This window comes from Cervus elaphus, chromosome 30, assembly GCF_910594005.1.
Source record: "Cervus elaphus chromosome 30, mCerEla1.1, whole genome shotgun sequence".
Lineage (NCBI taxonomy): Eukaryota > Metazoa > Chordata > Mammalia > Artiodactyla > Cervidae > Cervus > Cervus elaphus.
Genome location: NC_057844.1, coordinates 30080897 through 30086556, shown reverse-complemented (window position 1 = coordinate 30086556; position 5660 = coordinate 30080897). Strand labels below are relative to the sequence as shown.

The following is a 5660-nucleotide window of genomic DNA, read 5'->3' as shown; positions in this document are numbered from 1 at the left end:
AGGAGACTCAGGACTCTCAAAGGACCACTCTAGGTGCTCTGTGGAGTCCAGACCAGTGTTGTGCAATAGAAATATAACATGAGCCACAAGATGCGAGATATTTGTCATTTAAAATTTTTTCTGGTAGCCATGGTAACAAGTAAAAGAAACAGGTGGAAATATTTTAATGTATGTAACTTAACCTAATGTATCTAAATTATTGGGAGTACAAGCTGTGATCACTATAAAATTACTGTTGAGGTTGTTAGCATTTTTTACATACTCAATCATCAAAATCCAGTGTGTGTTTGACTCTTACAACATCTCTTCAGAATAGTCACACTTCAAATGCTTAATAGTCCTTTCTGGCTTGTGGTTACATAGCCAAAATTTGGTCTCTGTACCCTCCCACCCCCATACCAAATTGAATTTTGAGACAGAGTTTTGGGGGGGAAAAGTAGAAAAGAGTAGCTTTATTGCTTTGCCAGGCAAAAGGGGCCACAACAGGATGATGCCCTCAAAGCTGTGTCCCAAACCTGGAGGGGGAAGTGAGGAGTTTTATAGTAATGGATCAAGGAGGGCGTGATCAGCTCGTGGGCGTTCTTCTGATTGGTTGGTAGTGAGGTAATGGGACTGTGGGTGAGCTCAGTCGTGTCCGACCCTTTGCAACTCCTTGAACTGTAGCCCACCAGGCTCCTCTGTCCATGGAATTCTCCAGGAAAGAATACTGGAAGGGGTTGTTGTTCTCTTCTCCAGGGGTAATGGGAGTCAGCATCATCAGCCTTCCGGTTCCAACACATCTGGGGTCTGCATGCTGGTGGGCTAAATACAGTTAACTTCTCCCACCTAGCGGGGTGCTTCTGCAAAACAGCTCAAAGATACAGTTCCACGTGTCCCTTGAGGGGGATCCAGGACCCTGCCGCAAGGCTCCACCATTGTTTTTTGACTGCTCTTCCACTGTCTCCATATCCCCTCCCTTCCCTGACTAGCACCTGTTTGAACCCATCTGTTGGAACCCAGGGAAGGTCCTGGAGGCTGAATGAAGACAGTTCTTGCAATGGTGCAAATAAGAGAGAAGGGTGAATAAAGAGGCTGAGGGCATAAACACCCCAGGGAGGAGCAGTCTAGAGAAAGCACGGCTGCTCCCTAGCACAGAGGGTAGAAGTTGATCAGTCTCCCACCCCTGCTTCCCGTAGGGAGGAGGAAATTTACTGGGAATAACTCCGGGTCTGACACAGAACACCACATTAGAAGACCCCAAAAGTAGACTTTCAGCTTGGGCTGAGCATTGTAATCCCTTCCTCATCACACTCTAGCACCAGGAAAGCCCCACCATTTCTTGACCCCCAAATTATTTTGGAGACATTATTAACATAGTTGGTGTGCCCGACACACTGCCAAACAAACTGAAACATCGGAGTCTGGAGGAGAGAAAGGTTTATTACAGGGCCACGCAAAGAGATGAGGTGGCTTATGCCCTCAAAAGTCCCGGGTTTCCCAAGGGTTTCTGCAAAGTATTTTTAAAAGCCAGGGGGCTTCCCAGGTGGAGCAGTGGGGAAGAGCCCACCTGCCAATGCTGGAGACCAGGGTTCAATCCCCTGGTCAGGAAGATCCCCTGGAGAAGGAAATGGTAATGCACTCCAGTGTTCTTGCCTGGGAAATCCCATGGACAGAGGAGCCTGGCAGGCTATAGTCCATGGAGTCGCAAAGAATCAGACAGCAACTGAGCCAGAGTGCAAGGAGGGGGTGTGGGGTTGCAGGGTACGTGATCACCTGGTGCACGGTCCTCTGACTGGCAGATGGTGAGGTAACAGGGTGTGGTCACAGGGGTCAACGTTATCAGGCCTGAGACTCCAGGAGGCCTGGGTCTCCACTGTCAAGTAGTTAACATCTTCCGTTTGGTGGGGGGCGGTGGGGGGTGTTCATGTCTGCAAAACAACTGAGGAAATTTGCATCAGATACTATTATCTAGGTACTTCAGAGAGGAGCTGAAGTGGAGGCTAAGGGGAAGTCCTGTCCCGGGAAGGCCCCACAGGTCCTGCTTGACCATCTTTGTCAGCTTTCCTCCACGAGGTGTACCCTGGGGTGGGGGACAGGCGGAAGCTCTGTTTTCTCTTTGAGGCCTGAATTTGCTGATTTGTGTTCTTGGTTAATCCCAAATGCATTTGATAGTCAGGCTGGGTCAGTCGTATTTCTATTCTTTAGAGGGGAGGCTGGGAGAGAATCCAGGGCTCCTCTCCCCACACCACATTTTGACTTTCACGGGTACAGTCACTTTTGTCGTCATGAGCCCTTTTTCTCATAAGAGATAAAAACTGTATTTTACTATGACCTTGGGGGAAAGATGAATCTATTAATATTATATATGAAAACATTTCCTTTGACTTAAAAGTTATTTTTTTTCTTCTGATTTTAAGACAACATAGAACATTGTCCTGGGCCCCTAGAAAAATTGTGGGCCCCAGATGCCATGCCTGCTGTGCCCAGTGAGGGAGCTGACCTGTCACCAATCCTCTCCCGTCACCCCCATCCCCAGGAATCATTAAGGGCATTCGAGTCCCTCAAGACCTTTATGATGTGGCCTCTGAGCTAGATTGATCCCTGGGCAGGGGGTAAGATCGCACTGCTACATAGTGTGACCAAAAACAAAACTTTCACTTTTTTCCCCCGATAGAGAAAGTTAAAGGGACATGCAAAAGATGTATTTCAAAAATATATATTTATGTATTTATTTATTTAAACTGCATGTAAGATCTTTTTTTTTTTTTTGGTTGCAGCATGTGGGATCTAGTTCCCTGACCAAGGAATGAACCCAGGCCCCCTGCATTAGGAACCCAGAGTCTTAGCCAGTGGACCACCAGGGAAGTCCCCAAAAGATGTATTATTTTTTTCTTTTCCCCTATTCTTCAAAATCTGGCCTAAGCAGTCACAGGTGTTTGGTGAATTCTGCATTCTTTATTCAGTTGCTCAGCCCAGACCAAGTTCAACAGATGTAACCCCTTCAATACCTTCCATGAACATTCCTAGGGGGAGGGGTCACCTGCAGTTTGGTTCTCCTCCTTCCAGGTACCTTGTGGGATAGTTCAGTTCAGTTCGGTCGCTCAGTGACTGAACTCTTAAAAGTTCAGTCCTTTTGTGACTCTTTGCATGGACTGCAGCATGCCAGGCTTCCCTGGGGGATAGTACTTTCCCTTTAAATTTGGGCATGGCCCCGTGACCTGTTTTGGTCAACAGAGTGGGAGCAGGAGTGTCATGTGTCACCTCTTGGTGAAACACTTTAGGATAGCATGTGTGACCATGCTCTCTTTCTCTGTCCTGGGTCCACCCTGAGGCAGGTGATGAGGTGGACACACATGTCTCTGAGTGAGGACACCAAAGAGCAGAATCCCCTGATGCAATTGTGGACTCACAAAAATATTCACAACCTGAAAGTTAAGAGTTATGCCTTGTGAAATGAAAATATCTCCTGCCATATTAATAAACAAGAACTGTCACAGCTATCAGGGATTTCTGACCTCCAAATGTGAATGTACTGTGCGGTGCTTAGTCACTCAGTCGTGTCCGACTCTTTGTGATCCCATGGACTGTCGCCCGCCAGGGTCCTCTGTCCATGGGATTCTCCAGGCAAGAAACTGGTGTGGGCTGCCATGCCCTCCTCCAGGGTATCTTCCCAACCCAGGGATTGAACCCAGGTATTCTGCATTGCAGGTGGATTCTTTACCATCTGAACCACCAGGAAAGCCTAAATGTGATTCAGCGGAGGCTGCCACCCCCACAGTGATTGCTGAGGAGCTGGGGGAATGTAAGAAGCAAGGTGAACAAGGAAACAGGATTGGCCCCAGATATGTGAGATGCATATGAAAGGAATGAATTCAGTGAGCCCAGAGGCTTGCATCTTCCTGTACATAAAACATTAAATTCCTTAACTTGATACCTGATCTTTGATATTCAGACTGCCTACCCCCTCTGTTGCAAACTTATATATATCCTGACGTCCCCGCCTACCTCCTTGGAGCAGTTTTCTCAGAGCTATTGAGATGCTGTCTCCTGGGCTTGGAGTCCTAAACATTCCCACCAAATAAAATAACTCTACTTTCAGATTGTGACTATATTTTTCAGTCGACAGTTTTATTCAGCGGAATGTTTAGGACTTCAAGCCCGGGAGACAGCGTCTCAAGTGACCCTGAGAGAATAGTTCTGAGGAGGCAAGAGGAAGGAGCCAGGTTGTTTGGCCATAAAGGGCATAAAAATAAATTATTGTTAATGAAAGAAAACCAGATATCCCAAGTTAAGAAATTTATGGCTTTTCTATGTATGGGAAGATGCAAGAGCCTGGGCTCGCGGAAATCCTTCCTTTGATGTGTACCTCAGGTGTCTGGGGCCAGTGTCCAATTTCCTCTGGGCTCACGTAGGCAGTGGCTGAAGTCTGATGACTCTAGATGGCAGAAATTCTTGCCTTCCTGACTTCCCTCAGAGCTCATCAGCTTACCACTCCCAGCGGCTGCAATTGCTGGTGACTTGGCTCAGATGGTAAAGTGTCTGTCTGCGATTCAGGAGACCTGGCTTCGATCCCTGGGTTGGGAAGATCCCCTGGAGAAGGAAATGGCAACCCACTTCCAGTACTCTTGCCTGGAAAATCCCATGGATGGAGGAGCCTGGTAGACTATAGTCTATGGTGTTGCAAAGAGTCGGACACGACTGAGCAACTTCACTTTCAAATGACATCCTTGCTTATTGATAGAGTAGGAAATTTTCCATTTCTTCTTACCATTATTGGAGAAGAGGAATTTTCAGACCTTCTTATCATTTTCAGCCTCCCTCCCCATAGTGGGTGGAACACTTTAAGCCACATTTGTTCTCATGCTCAAGCCCTTTAGCACTTCTGCAGAAGGAGAACTTGCTTATCTGATTGGTTAGAATTCAAGATATCCCCTGGCCTGGGCTTTGCTAGTGAGCTGTGCTGTTGGTCTGAAAGGTCTGGACCAACAAGACCTACTCTCTTTTTTGTATTCTGCCTCCTCAGGACCTTGCTTATCATTTCTGCCCATTTGATTGCCTGGGCAGGTGGACTTACTCTGTCCTACCAACCTAGTCATCTCGGACTTGGAAGAGAAGCATTGGAAGCAAAAGGATTTACTTAAGACTTCTGGCCTCAAATATATTCAATCTGATTTGTCATTTAGACGCTAAGTCGTGTCCGACTCTTTTGTGACCCCATGGGTGGTAGCCCACCAGGCTCCTCTGTCCGTGAGATTTCCCAGGCAAGAATACTGGATTGGGTTGCCACTTCCTACTCCAGGGGATCTTCCTGACACAGGGATCGAACCTGCATCTCCTGCATTTGTACTTGGATTCTTTACCACTGAGCCACCTGGGAATCCCATTCAATCTTATGCATCCAGCCTAACTCCAGCTCAGCAGTGGGGGGTTGTTGTTCTACCAGTTCTTCGGCTAGTGCTCCTTGGGTATACGACACTTAGGAATAAATCCTGAGGGGGAAGGATGAATGAACTGTCTATTACCCTAAACACCAACTCAAACCCTAAACAGCTCCTTTAATAGCATACAATCTACTATTAATTTCCTTACCTGTCGAATTTCCCAAACAAAAGCAGCATGGCTAATAGCTCACCCATATTATTGTTTCCGAATAGCCCTTATCCGAAATGCAATGTTGTCCT

At 46.9% G+C, this 5660-nt stretch overlaps 1 long non-coding RNA gene across 1 annotated transcript; it reads right to left on the bottom strand.

The window, feature by feature from the left end:
• Window positions 1-446: 446 nt before the first annotated feature.
• Window positions 447-5660, bottom strand: LOC122687053. Its single transcript, XR_006339006.1, has 3 exons — window positions 5569-5660; window positions 1753-1918; window positions 447-793 (listed from the first exon to the last, which is right to left on the bottom strand). It is a non-coding gene; the product is annotated as an uncharacterized LOC122687053 (long non-coding RNA).